This window comes from Oncorhynchus masou, chromosome 27 (assembly GCF_036934945.1).
Source record: "Oncorhynchus masou masou isolate Uvic2021 chromosome 27, UVic_Omas_1.1, whole genome shotgun sequence".
Lineage (NCBI taxonomy): Eukaryota > Metazoa > Chordata > Actinopteri > Salmoniformes > Salmonidae > Oncorhynchus > Oncorhynchus masou.
The window spans coordinates 13,150,180-13,171,116 of record NC_088238.1 but is presented as its reverse complement, the minus strand read 5'-3'; the positions used below and the strand labels follow the sequence as shown (position 1 = coordinate 13,171,116).

Here is a 20,937-nt window from a genome sequence, read left to right as displayed (position 1 = left end):
ATGGATGGATTCTAGGTGATGTCTCTGTTATTTAGAGTACTCACAGCTACATGGATGGGTTCTAGGTGATGTCTCTGTTATTTAGAGTACTCACAGCTACATGGATGGATTCTAGGTGATGTCTCTGTTATTTAGAGTACTCACAGCTACATGGATGGATTCTAGGTGATGTCTCTGTTATTTAGAGTACTCACAGCTACATGGATGGATTCTAGGTGATGTCTCTGTTATTTAGAGTACTCACAGCTACATGGATGGATTCTAGGTGATGTCTCTGTTATTTAGAGTACTCACAGCTAGTTGGATGGATTCTAGGTGATGTCTCTGTTATTTAGAGTACTCACAGCTACATGGATGGATTCTAGGTGATGTCTCTGTTATTTAGAGTACTCACAGCTACATGGATGGATTCTAGGTGATGTCTCTGTTATTTAGCGTACTCACAGCTAGTTGGATGGATTCTAGGTGATGTCTCTGTTATTTAGAGTACTCACAGCTACATGGATGGATTCTAGGTGATGTCTCTGTTATTTAGAGTACTCACAGCTACATGGATGGATTCTAGGTGATGTCTATGTTATTTAGAGTACTCACAGCTAGTTGGATGGGTTCTAGGTGATTCTCTGTTATTTAGAGTACTCACAGCTACATGGATGGATTCTAGGTGATGTCTCTGTTATTTAGAGTACTCACAGCTACATGGATGGGTTCTAGGTGATTCTCTGTTATTTAGAGTACTCACAGCTACATGGATGGATTCTAGGTGATGTCTCTGTTATTTAGAGTACTCACAGCTACATGGATGGATTCTAGGTGATGTCTCTGTTATTTAGAGTACTCACAGCTACATGGATGGGTTCTAGGTGATGTCTATGTTATTTATTAGACCTCAGTAGACCCCAGTGTCCTGATCCTTCACAGGTTAGGTGATGGAGACATCAACATTACTGCAGTGAGAAAGCAACCCTACACAAGCACACATACAGTTGAAGTCGGAAGTTTAAATACACTTGGAGTTGGAGTCATTGGAGTCATTAAAACTCATTTTTCAAAACTCCAAAAATTTCTTGTTTACAATCTATAGTTTTGGCAAGTTGGTTAGGACATCTACTTTGTGCATGACACAAGTAATTTTTCCAACAATTGTTTACAGACAGATTATTTCACTTATAATTCACTGTATCACAATTCCAGTGGGTCAGAAGTTTACATACACTAAGTTGACTGTCCCTTTTAACAGCTTGGAAAATTCCAGAAAATGATGTCCTGGCTTTAGAATCTTCTGATAGGCTAATTGACATCATTTGAGCCAATTGGAGGTGTACCTGTGGATATATTTGAAGGCCTACCTTCAAACTCAGTGCCTCTTTGCTTGGCATCATGGGAAAATCAAAAGAAATCAGCCAAGACCTCAGAAAACGAATTGTAGACCCCCACAAGTCTGATTCATCCTTGGGAGCAATTTCCAAACACCTGAAGGTACCACATTCATCTGTACAAACAATAGTACGCAAGTATAAACACCATGGGACATGCAGCCATCATACCCCTCAGGAAGGAGACGTGTTCTATCCCATAGAGATGAACGTACTTTAGTGCGAACAGTGCAAATCAATCCCACAACAACAGCAAAGGACATTGTGAAGATGCTGGGGGAAACAGGTACAAAAGTATCTATATCCACAGTAAAACAAAGTCCTATGTCAACATAACCTGAAAGGCCGCTCAGCAAGGAAGTAGCCACTGCTCCAAAACCGCCATAAAACACCCAGACTACGGTTTGCAACTACACATGGAGACAAATATCGTACTTTTTGGAGAAATGCCCTCTGGTCTGATGAAACAAAAATAGAACTGTTTGGCCATAATGACCATCGTTATGTTTGGAGGAAAAAGGGGGAAGCTTGCAAGCCGAAGACCACATCCCAACCGCGAAGCACAGGGGTGGCAGCATCAAGTTGTGGGGGTGCTTTGCTGCAGGAGGGACTCGTGCACTTCACAAAATAGATGGTATCATGAGGATGGAAAAAGATGTGGATATATTGACATCTCAAGACGTCAGTCAGGAAGTTAAAGCTTGGTCGCAAATGGGTCTTCCAAATGGACAATGACCCCAAGCATACTTCAAAAGTTGTGGCAAAATGGCTTAAGGACAACAAAGTCAAGGTATTGGAGTGGCCATCACAAATCCCTGACCTCAATCTTATAGAAAATTTGTTGGCAAAACTGAAAAAGCAAGCAAGGAGCGAGCAAGGAAGCCTACAAATCTGACTCAGTTACACCTGCTCTGGCAGGAGGAATGGGCCAAAATGTACCCAACTTATTGTGGGAAGCTTGTGAAAGGCTACCCGAAATGTTTGACCCAAGTTAAACAATTTAAAGGCAATGTTACCAAATACTATTTGAGTGTATGTAAACTTCTGACCCACTGGGATTGTGATGAAAGAAATAAAAGCTGAAATAAATCATTCCCATTCTTAAAATAAAGTGATCCTAACTGACCATAGACAGGGATTTTTTTACTAGGATTAAATGTCAGGAATTGTAAAAACCTTTTTTCGTTTTAGCTTGGCCTTGGCTAACTGCCAGCACACAAGAACTACCGCAGAGAGAGAGAGAGAGAGAGAGAGAGAGAGAGAGAAAGAGAGAGAGAGAGAGAGAGAGAGAGAGATGATGGTGAATCACTAAAACAATACAGAAATACACTACGGAAAAAGAAGGAACAGCATGTCAGAAATCAGCTCAATGTAATTGAAGAATCCATAGACTCTAACCACTTCTGGGAAAATTGGAAAACACTAAACAAACAACAACACGAAGAATTATCTATCCAAAATGGAGATGTATGGGTAAACCACTTCTCCAATCTCTATAACAAAGAATAAAGAGCAAAAACATATACATGATCAAATACAGATCTTAGAATCAACTATTAAAGACTACCAGAACCCACTGGATTCTTCCATTACATTGAATGAGTTACAGGATAAAATAAAAAACCCTCCAACCCAAAAAGGCCTGTGGTGTTGATGGTATCCTCAATGAAATGATCAAATATACAGACAACAAATTCCAATTGGCTATACTAAAACTCTTTAACATCATCCTTAGCTCTGGCATCTTCCCCAATATTTGGAACCAAGGACTGATCACCCCAATCCACAAAAATGGAGACAAATTTGACCCCAATAACTACCGTGGAATATGCGTCAACAGTAACCTTGGGAAAATCCTCTGCATTATCATTAACAGCAGACTCGTGCACTTCCTCAATGAAAACAATGTACTGAGCAAATGTCAAATTGGCTTTTTACCAAATTACCGTACAACAGACCATGTATTCACCCTGCACACCCTAATTGACAACCAAACAAACCAAAACAAAGGCAAAGTCTTCTCATGCTTTGTTGATTTCAAAAAAGCCTTCGACTCAATTTGGCATGAGGGTCTGCTATACAAACTGATGGAAAGTGGTGTTGGGGGTAAAACATACGACATCATAAAATCCATGTACACAAACAACAAGTGTGCGGTTAAAATTGGCAAAAAACACACAAATTACTTCACACAGGGTCGTGGGGTTAGACAGGGATGCAGCTTAAGCCCCACCCTCTTCAACATATATATCAACGAACTGGCACGGGCACTAGAAAAGTCTGCAGCACCCGGCCTCACCCTACTAGAATCTGAAGTCAAATGTCTGCTGTTTGCTGATGATCTGGTGCTTCTGTCACCAACCAAGGAGGGCCTACAGCAGCACCTAGATCTTATGCACAGATTCTGTCAGACCTGGGCCCTGACAGTAAATCTCAGTAAGACCAAAATAATGGTGTTCCAAAAAAGGTCCAGTCACCAGGACCACAAATACAAATTCCATCTAGACACTGTTGCCCTAGAGCACACAAAAAACTATACATACCTTGGCCTAAACATCAGCGCCACAGGTAACTTCCACAAAGCTGTGAACGATCTGAGAGACAAGGCAAGAAGGGCATTCTATGCCATCAAAAGGAACATAAATTTCAACATACCAATTAGGATTTGGCTAAAAATACTTGAATCAGTCATAGAGCCCATTGCCCTTTATGGTTGTGAGGTCTGGGGTCCGCTCACCAACCAAGACTTTACAAAATGGGACAAACACCAAATTGAGACTCTGCACGCAGAATTCTGCAAAAATATCCTCCGTGTACAACGTAGAACACCAAATAGTGCATGCAGAGCAGAATTAGGCCGATACCCACTAATTATCAAAATCCAGAAAAGAGCTGTTAAATTCTATAACCACCTAAAAGGAAGCGATTCCCAAACCTTCCACAACAAAGCCATCACCTACAGAGAGATGAACCTGGAGAAGAGTCCCCTAAGCAAGCTGGTCCTGGGGCTCTGTTCACAAACACAAACACACCCTACAGAGCCCCATGACAGCAGCACAATTAGACCCAACCAAATCATGAGAAAACAAAAAGATAATTACTTGACACATTGGAAAGAATTAACAAAAAAACAGAGCAAACTAGAATGCTATTTGGCCCTACACAGAGAGTACACAGCGGCAGAATACCTGACCACTGTGACTGACCCAAAATTAAGGAAAGCTTTGACTATGTACAGACTCAGCGAGCATAGCCTTGCTATTGAGAAAGGCCGCCGTAGGCAGACATGGCTCTCAAGAGAAGACAGGCTATGTGCTCACTGCCCACAAAATGAGGTGGAAACTGAGCTGCACTTCCTAACCTCCTGCCCAATGTATGACCATATTAGAGAGACATATTTCCCTCAGATTACACAGATCCACAAAGAATTCGAAAACAAATCCAATTTTGAAAAACTCCCATATCTACTGGGTGAAATTCCACAGTGTGCCATCAGAGCAGCAAGATTTGTGACCTGTTGCCACGAGAAAAGGGCAACCAGTGAGGAACAAGCACCATTGTAAATACAACCCATATCTATGCTTATTTATTTTATCTTGTGTCCTTTCAAATTCGTACCTTGTAAAAACACTGTATATATATATATAATATGACATTTTCAATGTCTTTATTGTTTTGAAACTTCTGTATGTGTGATGTCTACTGTTAATTTTTATTGTTTACCTTACTTGCTTTGGCAATGTTAACACATGTTTCCCATGCCAATAAAGCCCCTTGAATTGAATTGAATTGAGAGAGAGAGAGAAAGAGAGAGAGAGAGGGAGAGAGAGAGAGAGAGAGAGAGAGAGAGAGAGAGAGAGCAGAGGCAGAGGCAGAGGCAGAGGCAGAGGCAGAGGCAGAGAGATGTGGTGGTGTTATTGTAGGCCTGCCATGATAAAGTGATGAGGCTGATATGTTGTCATGTGTATGGGGTAAGATGAAAGCACAAGGAAACATACTGAGTGATAAACAGAGTTCCTGTTGTAATCTGATATCCTCTCAAGGCTGACCTGTGTGTCAGCAACACAGGTAAACATGATGGACACACACCTGCTGACACACACGTGTAACGTACACATACCCATAGTATTTTCAGATTCGTGCACAACAACATACACATACAACGGTAGGTACATGGGCAGACAGACAGACAGACAGACAGACAGACAGACAGACAGACAGACAGACACTCCCATCCTCAGTGCAGCAGTGTGACCCTACCCTGTTCTGTGATTTGTAACAGTACCTGCAGGGAGTCTCAGGTGGGACATTAATATTGGACTGTGATTAGTAACAGTACCTGTAGGGAGTCTCAGGTGAACTCTGCTCTCCTGCTCTAGCCCACTGACACAGTCTCCCCTCCACACACACACACACACACACACACACACACACACACACACACACACACACACACACACACACACACACACACACACACACACACACACACACACACACACACACACACACACACACACACACACACACACACACACACACACAGAGTCAGGCACCCTGGGCTGGAGCTGAGGTGCAAACAGTTGCAGGGCCTTCTATAATTAAACCTTCACTGCTGTTCGTAAGCAAGCTGTCAGCTCTCTCTCCTCCTCACCCCACTCTCTCCCCCTCTCTCCCCCTCACCCCCTCTCTCCCCCATTCTCCCCCGTCTTTCTCTGTCTCTCACTCTCTCTCTCTCTCTCTCTCTCACACACACACACACACACACACACACACACACACACACACACACACACACACACACACACACACACACACTCATTCACTCATACAGACACACCTCCACCGTTAGTCTGCGCTTGAGTCTAAAGTGAACACACGTACGCATAGAGTAAACACCTGTGTGCTGTCTCACACACACAGACACACACACACACAGACACACACACATGCTAGCTACAGTATGTGCTGAATTAACTTCCCGGCATCAACTGAACAACACTGCCTCCCAGATGCTGCAACAGAACAGTTTTCTTGGAATCCTGGAACGTCCAACACATGATGTTTGTTGTAACTCTCTGCATACACATGTTTATGAATTATGCATGTTGCAGAATTAATCTGCAGATGTTGTTTAATCAATCAGTTTCTTTGTGTGCCTTCAAAGTACCGTTGCATTGCCACATGAGAAGTGATACCTGGTGTTTCATCTGTCTTTTAGTGATTTGGTGGTGATCATATATCCCAAAGACCCCCTTCTATTCTTCCCACTAGGGGCGTGTGTAGTGTGGGGATTGGAGTCAGTATTAATAGCTGGGAGGTGTACTATGCTGTGAACATCCCTGGCTCTCCCTCCCTTGTGAATTGACTTTTTTATTTGGATTTTGCTGCTGTTAGTTGTGTAATACAGTGTTTGCAGTGCTTTTGCAGTGCTTTTCGATGTGTGTGTGAGTGCCCATCTCTCTCTTTCGCCATCTCCCCTCCCTCTACCTCTCTCCCCCTCTCTACCTCCTTCTCCCCCTCGTGAATTCTACCCAGCAGTCCTAGCTAGCACTGCGCTGCAGCAGCTACGATTTGAGTGGGCGTTCGGAGACAGACCAGGGGGAAATTAACCATCAGCACGCTGGGTTGGAGCTGCGCAGGTTAACTACCAAAAGCTCTGAAATCAATGCCCAAAACACAGACTCACAGAGGAAAAGCCTCTTTCTCTCTCTCTCTCTCTCTCTCTCTCTCTCTCTCTCTCTCTCTCTCTCTCTCTCTCTGTCTCTGTCTCTGTCTCTCTCCCTCTCTCTCTCTCTCTCTCTCTCTCTCTCTCTCTCTCTCTCTCTCTCTCTCTCTCTCTCTCTCTCTCTCACACACACACACTCTCTCTCTCACTCTCCCTAGTCCCCACGTTTTTCTAGACAAAGGAAAGCAGAGATAAAAAGCTTCCAGGAACGCTGGCAGACAGGCAGTAATCTAACCTGGTAGAGATGAAAGCCTGGAGGGAAGCAGGGGGAAGGAGGGAGAGGGAGGTGGGGGGAGAGATAGAGAGGTGAAGGGAGAGGGAGAGGGTGGGGGAGAGAAGGAGAGGTGGGGGGAGAGAAGGAGAGGTGAAGGGAGAAGGAGAGAGGTGGGGGAGAGAATGTAGAGGTGAAGGGAGAGTGAGAGGTGTGGGGAGAGAAGGAGAGGTGAAGGGAGAGTGAGAGAGGTGTGGGGAGAGAAGGAGAGGTGAAGGGAGAGTGAGAGAGGTGTGGGGTGAGAAGGAGAAGTGAAGGGAGAGTGAGAGAGGTGTGGGGAGAGAAGGAGAGGTGAAGGGAGAGTGAGAGAGGTGTGGGGAGAGAAGGAGAAGTGAAGGGAGAGTGAGAGAGGTGGGGGGAGAGAAGGAGAAGTGAAGGGAGAGTGAAAGGGGTGGGGGGGTGAGAAGGAGAGGTTAAGGGAGAGTGAGAGAGGTGTGGGGAGAGAAGGAGAAGTGAAGGGAGAGTGAGAGAGGTGGGGGAGAGAAGGAGAAGTGAAGGGAGAGTGAAAGGGGTGGGGGGGTGAGAAGGAGAGGTAAATGGAGAGGCAGAGAGTGAGAGAGGAAGGATGATAGTCATGCCCAGAAAGAAAGAGAGAGAGAGAGAGAGAGAGAGAGAGAGAGAGAGAGAGAGAGAGGAGAGAGAGAGAGAGAGAGAGAGAGAGAGAGAGAGGAGAGAGAGAGAGAGAGAGAGAGAGAGAGAGAGAGAGAGAGAGAGGAGAGAGACAGAGAGGAAGAGATTACAAAAGAGAGAGAACATCAAAATGAGATAGATTGAGTTATGTGTTGCCACAGAGTCAGTTCATTCTAAACTCATGCAGGGTTAAAACTTCTTAGGGCTTGGCGTCTCACAAGCGGCACACCTGTCGACAACTTCCAGTGAAATTCAAGGGCGCGCACTTCCCATAAATAATCATATTAACTTCTCAGGGCTAGGGTCATTTTTTCAGAATTTCCATCCTTACTGACGTGCCCAACAATAATTTATGCTTTTAACTGATATAAGATACTTGTATGTTCATAAATGTTTAATATTATGATTATTTATTTGAATTGCGCACCATAGGAATCCATAGGAACTGCAATCTTGGATCTGAAATTGCATAGCACCCATAACTTTCCATTGAAAAAGCATGGGCTCTCAAAATAAATTATTTTCTGGGTGTTTTTTCTTTGGATTTTCAATTGTGTCTCATACATGACATAATTTATTTTAACATTTCTACACACTTCAAAGTGTTTTCTATCCAATGGTACCAATGATATGCATGTCCTGGCGTCTGGTCCTGAGTAACAGGCAGTTTACTTTGGGCACGTCAGTCAGACAGGAAGTGGAGAAAAATAGACCCTAGCCTGACACACGTCAATACAGTGTACATCCACCACACACTTATGCAGATTAGACCAGTCTTAGAACCCTGAACAGTGTGATCCTCTTCAGACAAACAAACTGGAGTGTAAATTGAACGCTAGAGAGAGAGAGAGAGTTTAGAGAATACTTGAATCAGTTATAAAACCCATTGCCCTTTATGGTTGTGAGGTCTGGGGTCCACTCACCAACCAAGAATATCAAATATCGTCCGTATAGAGCGTAGAACACTAAAGAATGCATGCAGAGCAGAATTAGGCCGATACCCGCTAATTATCAAATAAATTCTACAACATAAAAGCGATTCCAAAACCTTCCATAACAGCCGTCACCTACAGAAAGATGAACCTGGAGAAGAGTCCCCTAAGCAAGCTGGTCCTGGCGCTGGCTCTGTTCACAAACACAAACACACCCCACAGAGCCCCAGGACAATATATATATATCCCATTTAGCAGACGCTTTTGTCCAAAGCGACTTACAAGTCGGCTGGGGCCACTACTTTTACATATGGGTGGTCCCAGCGGGAATCGAACCCACGACGCTTGGCGTTCCAAGCGCCATGCTCTACCGACTGAGCCACACAGGACAACAACACAATTAGACCCAACCAAATCATAAGATAACAAAAAGCAAACTAGACTGTAATGTGGCTAACAGAGAGTACACAGTGGCAGAATACCTGACCACTGTGACTGACCCAAACTTAAGGAAAACTTTGACTATGTACAAACTCAGTGAGCATAGCCTTGCTATTGAGAAAGGCCGCCGTAGGCAGATCTGGCTATCAAGAGAAGACAGGAAATGAGGTGGAAACTGATCTGCACTCCCCAACCTCCTGCCAATTGTATGAGCATGTTAGATCAGATTACTCAGACCAACAAATAATTTGAAAACAAATAAAACATTTGATAAACTCCCTTATCTATTGGGTGAAATACCACAGTGTGCCATCACAGCAGCAAGGTTTGTAACCTGTTGCCACAAGAAAAGGGCAACCAGTGAAGAACAAACACCATTGTAAATACAACCCATATTTATGTTGATTTATTTTCCCTTTTTATCTTTAAATACGTGCACATCGCTACAACACTATATATAGACATAATGACATTTGAAATGTCTTTATTTTTTCGAATTTGTGTTTAAAAATATATATATATATATTTCACCTTTATTTAACCAGGTAGGCCAGTTGAGAACAAGTTCTCATTTACAACTGCGACCTGGCCAAGATAAAGCAAAGCAGTATGACAAAAAACAGCAACACAGAGATACACATGGAATAAACAAACATACAGTCAATAACACAATAGAAAAATCTATATACAGTGTGTGCATATGGAGTAAAAAAGGTAAGGCAATAAATAGGCCATATTAGCGATTTAATTACAATTTAGTGTAATATTTACTGTAAACATTTATTTCCCATGCCAATAAAGCCCCTTGAAATGAATTGAATTGAGAGAGAGCGAGGTAGTTACTGCTGTTGCTGGGTACTGTGGGAATATTTGTCTTCCTGAGAGGAGGGCAGAAAGGGGGGTTGCTCCTGTACCCCCTCATCTCTTGGCTCCCTGCTGTGTGTCTTCCCTCTGTCTGTATGTCTGGATCCTCTCTGTAGTGTCTACCCCACTGAGACACACCTACACCACACAACCAATACTGTTAAGTAGGTTTACTATAGTACACTCAACCTTACACTATCACTGCTACCTTACACTATCACTGCTACCTTACACTATCACTGCTACCTTACGCTATCACTGCTACCTTACGCTATCACTGCTACCTTACACTATCACTGCTACCTTACGCTATCACTGCTACCTTACGCTATCACTGCTACCTTACACTATCACTGCTACCTTACGCTATCACTGCTACCTTACGCTATCACTGCTACCTTACGCTATCACTGCTACCTTACGCTATCACTGCTACCTTACGCTATCACTGCTATCTTACGCTATCACTGCTACCTACGCTATCACTGCTTCCTTACGCTATCACTGCTACCACGCTATCACTGCTTCCTTACGCTATCACTGCTACCTTACGCTATCACTGCTACCTTACACTATCACTGCTACCTTACGCTATCACTGCTACCTTACGCTATCACTGCTACCTTACACTATCACTGCTACCTTACGCTATCACTGCTACCTTACGCTATCACTGCTACCTTACGCTATCACTGCTACCTTACACTATCACTGCTACCTTACGCTATCACTGCTACCTTATGCTATCACTGCTACCTTACACTATCACTGCTACCCACGCTATCACTGCTACCTTATACTATCACTGCTACCTTACGCTATCACTGCTACCTTACACTATGACTGCTACCTTACACTATCACTGCTACCTTACGCTATCACTGCTACCTTATGCTATCACTGCTACCTTATACTATCACTGCTACCTTACTCTATCACTGCTACCTTATGCTATCACTGCTACCTTACACTATCACTGCTACCTTACGCTATCACTGCTACCTTATACTATCACTGCTACCTTACGCTATCACTGCTACCTTACACTATGACTGCTACCTTACACTATCACTGCTACCTTACGCTATCACTGCTACCTTACACTATCACTGCTACCTTATACTATCACTGCTACCTTATGCTATCACTGCTACCTTACACTATCACTGCTACCTTACGCTATCACTGCTACCTTACACTATCACTGCTTCCTTACGCTATCACTGCTACCTTACACTATCACTGCTACCTTACACTATCACTGCTAACTTACAATATCACTGCTACCTTACACTATCACTGCTACCTTACACTATCACTGCTACCTTACGCTATCACTGCTTCCCTTACGCTATCACTGCTACCTTACGCTATCACTGCTACCTTTACGCTATCACTGCTACCTTACGCTATCACTGCTACCTTACACTATCACTGCTGCCTTACGCTATCACTGCTACCTTACACTATCACTGCTACCTTACGCTATCACTGCTTCCTTACGCTATCACTGCTACCTTACGCTATCACTGCTACCTTACGCTATCACTGCTACCTACGCTATCACTGCTACCTTACGCTATCACTGCTACCTTACGCTATCACTGCTACCTTACACTATCACTGCTACCTTACGCTATCACTGCTACCTTACACTATCACTGCTGCCTTACACTATCACTGCTACCTTACACTATCACTGCTACCTTATACTATCACTGCTACCTTACACTATCACTGCTACCTTACACTATCACTGCTACCTTACACTATCACTGCTACCTCATGGTTAGCAGATGTTAATGCGAGTGTAGCGAAATGCTTGTGCTTCTAGTTCCGACAATGCAGTAATAACCAACAAGTAATCTAACTAACAATTCCAAAACTACTACTTTATACACACAAGTGTAAAAGGATAAAGAATATGTACATAAAGATATATGAATGAGTGATGGTACAGAACGGCATAGGCAAGATGCAGTAGATGGTATAGAGTACAGTATATACATATGAGATGAGTAATGTAGGGTATGTAAACAAAAGTGGCATAGTTTAAAGTGGCAAGTGATACATGTATTACATAAAGATGCAATAGATGATCTAGAGTACAGTATATACATATACATATGAGATGAGTAATGTAGGGTATGTAAACATTATATTAAGTAGCATTGTTTAAAGTGGCTAGTGATATCTTTTACATCAATTTCCATCAAATCCCATTATTAAAGTGGCTGGAGTTGAGTCAGTGTGTTGGCAGCAGCCCCTCAATGTTAGTGGTGGCTGTTTAACAGTCTGATGGCCTTGAGATAGAAGCTGTTTTTCAGTCAGTCGGCCCCTGCTTTAATGCACCTGTACTGACTCGCTTTCTGGATGATAGCGGGGTGAACAGGCAGTGGCTCAGGTGGTTGTTGTCTTTGATGATCTTTATGGTCTTCCTGTGACATCAGGTGGTGTAGGTGTCCTGGAGGGCAGGTAGTTTGCCCCCGGTGTTGCGTTGTGCAGACCTCACTACCCTCTGGAGAGCCTTACGGTTGTGGGCAGAGCAGTTGCTGCCGTACCAGCGGTGATACAGCCCACCAGGATGCTCTCGGTTGTGTATCTGTAGAAGTTTGTCAGTGCTTTTGGTGACAAAAAAATTTCTTCAGCCTCCTGCGGTTGAAGAGGCGCTGTTGTGCCTTCTTCACCACACTGTCTGTGTGGGTGGAACAATTCAGTTTGTCCGTGATGTGTACGCCGAGGAACTTAAAACTTACTACCCTCTCTACTACTGTCCCATCGATGTGGATAGGGGGGTGCTCCCTCTGCTGTTTCCTGAAGTCCACAATCATCTCCTTTGTTTTGTTGACGTTGAGTGTGAGGTTATTTTCCTGAAGAACTGTGTTTCTCATGAAGTTAATGGTTTATATCCTACATATTGACTGATTATAAGGGCCTATGGACAGTTATTTTTGTGCAATTGTGGAATAATATGTTACTTCACATGTCAGTATCTTTCATGAGGATAACCATGTCAGTATCTTTCATGAGGATAACCATGTCACTATCTTTCATGAGGATAACCATGTCGGTATCTTTCATGAGGATAACCAGGAAGAGAGAAAATCATTAGAAGTCTGGTTTTAATCACCTTGCATTTCCTATCTTGTGGGTAATTAAACAATGTTTCACACAACGTTGTATGGCTGTTTGAAGAAATACAAGTATATTTTCTGTATCAGTATTAAGCTTGTTGTGCCATGAGGGGTAATGAATCATGATGAATGAGTATCTAAACCGTCTGGCAGATGAACGTCCAATGAGGGCAGCACCCATTCCCACATTCAAGATTCAGAAGAGGTAAGGGCAGAGTCCTGCATTTCTGCAGTTCAACCTCCAGTTACTGCTGGTGTGCTTGACAAAGCCTGCCAAACTGGTATAACATGGCAAATGACCAAATGCATGAACCCATGTTAAACATGAAGACACTTCAGACAAAGGGATCTAGTTCTGCACTAGACAGGATTCAAAACATCAGAATGGTGTTTAGACGCTTTAGAGAGAGGACACGACACCAAACGAGAAGGTGTCTGATTCTGCACTAAACATAACCCTTTTCTGTTATCTCTCCCAGTCCCTGACAAGGTGTCTGATTCTGCACTAAACATAACCCTTTTCTGTTACCTCTCCCAGTCCCTGACAAGGTGTCTGATTCTGCACTAAACATAACCCTTTTCTGTTATCTCTCCCAGTCCCTGACAAGGTGTCTGATTCTGCACTAAACATAACCCTTTTCTGTTATCTCTCCCAGTCCCTGACAAGGTGTCTGATTCTGCACTAAACATAACCCTTTTCTGTTATCTCTCCCAGTCCCTGACAAGGTGTCTGATTCTGCACTAAACATAACCCTTTTCTGTTACCTCTCCCAGTCCCTGACAAGGTGTCTGATTCTGCACTAAACATAACCCTTTTCTGTTATCTCTCCCAGTCCCTGACAAGGTGTCTGATTCTGCACTAAACATAACCCTCTTCTGTTACCTCTCCCAGTCCCTGACAAGGTGTCTGATTCTGCACTAAACATAACCCTTTTCTGTTATCTCTCCCAGTCCCTGACAAGGTGTCTGATTCTGCACTAAACATAACCCTCTTCTGTTACCTCTCCCAGTCCCTGACAAGGTGTCTGATTCTGCACTAAACATAACCCTTTTCTGTTACCTCTCCCAGTCCCTGACAAGGTGTCTGATTCTGCACTAAACATAACCCTCTTCTGTTACCTCTCCCAGTCCCTGACAAGGTGTCTGATTCTGCACTAAACATAACCCTTTTCTGTTATCTCTCCCAGTCCCTGACAAGATGTTACACAACACTTGATTAAGTGAAATGAACATGTGTGTGTGTGTGTGTGTGTGTGTGTGTGTGTGTGTGTGTGTGTGTGTGTGTGTGTGTGTGTGTGTGTGTGTGTGTGTGTGTGTGTGTGTGTGTGTGTGTGTGTAAACAGCCTCAGCTCAGATTCTTTCTGTTTCCCGTCTCCTATACTTCTACTCCTTTATTAAACACTGCGTCACAGTCTCCCTATGTACCTGATTTTCATCAGGGTGGGAAAACAACCTGGTAGAGGAGAGAAGGGGGGGGGGGGACGTACCAAACTAACCAATTCTATGACAGTTGTATTCTGCACCTTCTGTCTAATTAGTCTGTGAGGGCTGGCTGACTCTGCTGGCCAGTCTGGTCAGGTTAAATAACACTGTACTGTAGTGAGTTTGATTTCCAGTGGGTTGGTCTCACAGGGATGTACTCAGTTATAGGAGGCCTGATTCAGGGCATCACAGCTTATGTCCATGAGGGAGGGAGGGATGGAGGGATGAGGAAGGGAAAGAGAGAGGGGTGAGAGATGGAGAGAGAAAGGAATGGGGAATGGAGAGAGAGAGCAGTGAGAGCAGAAAGTGTTTTATTTTTATTTTATTTCACCTTTATTTAACCAGGTAGGCTAGTTGAGAACAAGTTCTCATTTACAACTGCGACCTGGCCAAGATAAAGCATAGCAGTGTGAACAGACAACACAGAGTTACACATGGAGTAAACAATTAACAAGTCAATAACACAGTAGAAAAAAAAGGGGAGTCTATATACAATGTGTGCAAAAGGCATGAGGAGGTAGGCGAATAATTACAATATTGCAGATTAACACTGGATTGATAAATGATCATGTACAGGTAGAGATATTGGTGTGCAAAAGAGCAGAAAAGTAAATAAATAAAAACTGTGGGGATGAGGTAGGTGAAAATGGGTGGGCTATTTACCAATAGATTGTGTACAGCTGCAGCGTGAGAGAGAGAGAGAGAGAGTGAAAGCAGAGAGAGAGAGAGAGAGAGAGAAAGCAGAGAGAGAGAGAGCAGAGAGAGAGGGTGACAGGCCGCTGCTGGTATCTGCCAACACTTCTGCAAGGAGTTACTATCTGTTTTTAAAGCTAACAGGCCCTACAACACACCCTCTCTCTACACTAGACTGCTACTCTGGGGTAGAAAGAGGGAGAGAGAGTGGAGGAGTAGAGTATTGAATAAATGAAAAGGCTCTTGTGAAGGCCTGTTTGAATAAATTGGCTAACACGTACTGTATGTCAAATTCATTGAATAAATTAGTATTGATCTTTGAATTGACTGCAGTAGAGTGTTTGACTGTGTGTGTGTGTGTGTGTAAATGTATGTATGTACAGTGTGTGTGTGTGTGTGTGTGTGTGTGTGTGTGTGTGTGTGTAGATGCGTGGGGGTATGTGTGGGCGCGTGTGTGTGTGTGTAGATGCGTGGGGGTATGTGTGGGCGTGTGTGTGTGTGTGTGTGTGTGTGTGTGTGTGTGTGTGTGTGTGTGTGTGTGTGTGTAGATGCGTGGGGGTATGTGTGGGCGTGTGTGTGTGTGTGTGTGTGTGTGTGTGTGTGTGTGTGTGTGTGTGTGTGTGTGTGTGTGTGTGTGTGTGTGTGTGTGTGTGTGGATGCGTGGGGGTATGTGTGGACGTGTGTGTGTGTGTGTGTGTGTGTGTGTGTGTGTGTGTGTGTGTGTGTGTGTGTGTGTGTGTGTGTGTAGATGCGTGGGGGTATGTGTGGGCGTGTGCGTGCATTTCCAGTCCTTGGTGAATAACAGATTACAGTTGAGCCTGAAACAAACACATTCATTTATCTATGAAATAAGTCATTTTCCCCTTGCTGTGTCTTCCACCATTAGAGACACTATGGAGACACTATGAGTGTGGTACCGGATGTATTCTCCCTGGACAAAGCCAGGCTATTTTTAGAAAGACTGCTCATTGACTGAATCGTACCAGTATCTGACTGACATCTTCAATATTTAATGATCCTTTATTTAGCCATGGAAGTCACATTCAAATGAAAATAGACCACCTTTAAAATGATTCTACGATAGTAGACTGGACTCCATGATGAGAATGGCTATTTTGTAGAAGCAAGAGGAAAGGGAAGGGAGGGGGACATTTTTAACAAATGAAGTTAATATCACAATGACACTATGGCATGACAAACTGAAAGCACAGGCGGTGTTGGAAATAAGCGTAATTTATTCAAATCTATTAAACCGAACACATTTGACGAGCGCCTCGGACCACTCAGATACGTTGTGAGCGTTAAGTGCGGCGTACACTCTAATGGTACAATTCTGAAGTGTCAGACTTAATTCCAACATGAAGCATTACAGCGCCGCGCCAGTAGCCCACGGAAATGGAATGGCATGTCTTGGTTAATGCCTTGTGTTCCCGGTAGGAACGTTGGAGGGAAAAGGTAGAGGAGAGAGGGGGAGAGAAAAGGTAGAGGAGAGAGGGGGAGAGAAAAGGTAGAGGAGAGAGGGGGAGAGAAAAGGTAGAGGAGAGAGGGGGAGAGAAAAGGTAGAGGAGAGAGGGGGAAAAAGGTAGAGGAGAGAGGGGGAGAAAAGGTAGAGGAGAGAGGGGGAGAGAAAAGGTAGAGGAGAGAGGGGGAGAGAAAATGTTGAGGAGAGAGGGGGAGAGAAAAGGTAGAGGAGAGAGGGGGAGAGAAAAGGTAGAGGAGAGAGGGGGAGAGGGGTGAGGGGGAGAGAAAAGGTAGAGGAGAGAGGGGGGAGAAAAGGTAGTGGAGAGAGGGGAGAGAAAAGGTAAAGGAGAGAGGGGGAGAGAAAAGGTAGAGGAGAGAGGGGGAGAGAAAATGTTGAGGAGAGAGGGGGAGAGGAGTGAGGGGGAGAGAAAAGGTAGAGGAGAGAGGGGAGAGAAAAGGTAGAGGAGAGAGGGGGAGAGAAAAGGTAGAGGAGAGAGGGGGAGAGAAAAGGTATAGGAGAGAGGGTGGGAGAGAAAAGGTAGAGGAGAGAGTGGTAGAGAAAAGGTAGAGGAGAGAGGGGAGAGAAAAGGTAGAGGGGAGAGGGGGAGAGAAAATGTTATGGAGAGAGGGGGAGAGAAAAGGTAGAGGAGAGAGGGGGAGAGAAAATGTTGAGGAGAGAGGGGGAGAGGAGTGAGGGGGAGAGAAAAGGTAGAGGAGAGAGGGGGGAGAAAAGGTAGTGGAGAGAGGGGAGAGAAAAGGTAAAGGAGAGAGGGGGAGAGAAAAGGTAGAGGAGAGAGGGGGAGAGAAAATGTTGAGGAGAGAGGGGGAGAAGAGTGAGGGGGAGAGAAAAGGTAGAGGAGAGAGGGGGGAGAAAAGGTAGTGGAGAGAGGGGAGAGAAAAGGTAGAGGGGAGAGGGGGAGAAAAAGGTAGAGGAGAGAGGGGGGAGAAAAGGTAGAGGAGAGAGGGGGGAGAAAAGGTAGAGGAGAGAGGGGGAGAGAAAAGGTAGAGGAGAGAGGGGGAGAGAAAAGTTAGTGGAGAGAGGGGAGAGAAAAGGTAGAGGAGAGAGGGGGGGGAGAAAAGGTAGAGGAGAGAGGGGGAGAGAAAAGGTAGAGGAGAGAGGGGGAGAGAGAAGTTAGTGGAGAGAGGGGGAGAGAAAAGGTAGAGGAGAGAGGGGGGAGAAAAGGTAGAGGAGAGAGGGGGAGAGAAAAGGTAGAGGAGAGAGGGGGAGAGAAAAGGTAGAGGAGAGAGGGGGAGAGGAGGAGGGGGAGAAAAGGTAGAGGAGAGAGGGGGAGAGAAAAGGTAGAGGAGAGAGGGGGAGAGGAGAGGGGGGGAGAAAAGGTAGAGGAGAGGGGGAGAGAAAAGGTAGAGGAGAGGGGGGAGAGAAAAGGTAGAGGAGAGAGGGGAGAGAAAAGGTAGAGGGGAGAGGGGGAGAGAAAAGGTAGAGGAGAGGGGGAGAGAAAAGGTAGGGAGAGAAAGAAAAAGGTAGAGGAGAGAGGGGGAGAGAAAAGGTAGAGGGGAGAGGGGGAGAGAGAAAGGTAGAGGAGAGAGGGGGAGAGAAAAGGTAGAGGAGAGGGGAGAGAAAAGGTAGAGGAGAGAGGGGGAGAAAAGGTAGAGGAGAGAGGGGGAGAAAAAGGTAGAGGAGAGAGGGGGAGAGAAAAGGAAGTATTTTGTTCCCAGCATTATCCCAATGGGAATGTTCTCTCACGCTGTAGGTATTATAACAGTGACAGTTATTAGACTTGTTGTTTGAGAAGGAGACACAGTCGTGAAGGGGCTGGACATTTCCCTTCTTCCCCCCCTTTTCTCTCCTCTACCAGGTTGTTTTCCCACCCTGATGAAAAGCAGGTAAATAGAGAGAGTGTGAGGCAGTGTTAAATAAAGGAGTAGAAGTATAGGAGACGGGAAACAGAAAGAACCCGCAGGGCAGAAGCAGCTGAGGCTGTTTACACACACACACACACACACACACACACACACACACACACACACACACACACACACACACACACACACACACACACGTTTTATACATTTCACACATTTTAAATACATTATTTGAATCCACAAATTTACATTAAAAAAGGATCCAAACATTTCTAAGGTCTCTGTATGCATGTCCCTAAAGGGGACAGAAAGCATCTCCTTCCCCAAACAGCTAGGCAGCAGAGGACCGCTGAAACAGAGCAGTATCTAGCCAACTGCTTAACCATAGGTTTTGGCAGGCCTGCAATCTGGAGGCCACGCGCTGCACGCCTGTTTACGTGGCCGAGACTGCCAAATATCAGCGCCACCAGCTTGCACCTACACCCGAGGCTGTCCAGGCACACCACGAGGGGCTGGTATTAAAGAAGCTTGTCGGTGAAGGCTCCATGTAGCCGTCGGGTGGAGTTGGGGCTGTTTACTGACAACCAAAAACACACACACATGCTCATCTCTGAGGAGTTGAAGAAGTGAGGTGCTTTCCCAATTAGTTATGGAAGTTTTATAGGAAAGTCACACATTAAAAGACGGCTGTGAATCTCAGACACACTGTCACACACACATACACACACACACGCACGCACGCACGCACACACACACACACACACACACACACACACACACACACACACACACACACACGTGTGTGTATGTATGTACACACATACATACACACATATACACGAGGACACACACACACTCATACAAACACGCTGTGGGGGAATGGCCATTGGTAATTCATGAAGTGTGTGTAATCATCTTCAGTGATCTGTGTGTGTAATGTGTGTGTGTGCTGTGTATCTCACTGTGTTTGCTCAGAGCTGGTCCTCCATAGGGAATGTGTGTGTGTGTGGAGGTATCAGGTATGTGATGGCTGTGTGGTAATAGGATCCGTGGTGAGGCCTGGTCTCTGACACACAGCGTCTGACCCTGAGCTGGCCCATGCATTATTCACACCTGACTGACTGAGGAGGCTAGGACACACACACTCCTCCTTCATGCCTGGCCTGTCTCTCACTTCACTCTCTTTCTCAATGAGGTCGTTCACTTTGTTATAGTCTGGTTTCCTCTAACTGTAGCTCCTCTTCTCTTTCTAGTAGTCCTTTAGTAGCAGACACACACACACACGCACGCACACACACACACACACACACACGCACGCACGCACGCACGCACTCACGCACGCACGCACGCACACACACACACACACTTATTGTCTTATAGTTGTTATAATTGACTGTAATAAACCATGCAGCCCTGTTGTTCAGCTGTCCCCCTCACAATCATTCTGCTGGCCTAGGTGCCAGGCCTGGGAAATTGCCAGGTGTGTGTGTGTCCTTTGTGTGGGTACAGTGAATACACACTAGGAGTCAATGGGCTGCTTTGTTTGTCTAGATGAGCCCAGTAACAACAGGTATTGACCTAAACAGACTATAGAGGAGAGCGAGATAGACCCAACCAAATCATGAGAGAACTAAAAGATAATTACTTGACTCATTGGGAAGAATTAACAAAAAAACTGAGCAAACTAGAATGCTATTTGGCACTAAACAAAGAGTACACAGTGGCAGAATACCTGACCACCGTGATTGACACAAACTTAAAGAAAGATTTGACTATGTACAGACCCAGTGAGCATAGCCGTTGTAGGCAGACCTGGCTCTCAAGATAAGACAGACTATATGCTCACTGCCCACAAAATGAGGTGGAAACTGAGCTGCACTTCCTAACCTCCTGCCCAAATGTATGACCAAACAATAAGGACCAGCAGACACATTGAAACAAAGTTCATCTCATAGAAGCAGTGGGAGACTGATCTCAGCTGCCCTCAAGCTGGTGTCATCTTACATGACTTCTTATGATAGATCCCATATAGTCTCGTAGATAGTGGTCTCATAGACTAGTGACAGAACAGATGTTTGTCAGTGTCCCTGCAGGGAAAGGT

At 44.8% G+C, this 20,937-nt stretch overlaps 1 protein-coding gene and 1 non-coding gene across 2 annotated transcripts in view; one reads left to right on the top strand and one right to left on the bottom strand.

Annotated features, from left to right (window-relative positions):
• The window catches only part of LOC135516589 (plexin-A4-like), a 331,062-nt gene that overhangs the window by 225,202 nt on the left and 84,923 nt on the right, over positions 1-20,937 (top strand). The gene's annotated exons all lie outside the window — the stretch shown is intronic.
• On the bottom strand, positions 9,253-9,322 carry trnap-ugg (transfer RNA proline (anticodon UGG)). Its single transcript has one exon. It is a non-coding gene; the product is annotated as a tRNA-Pro (tRNA).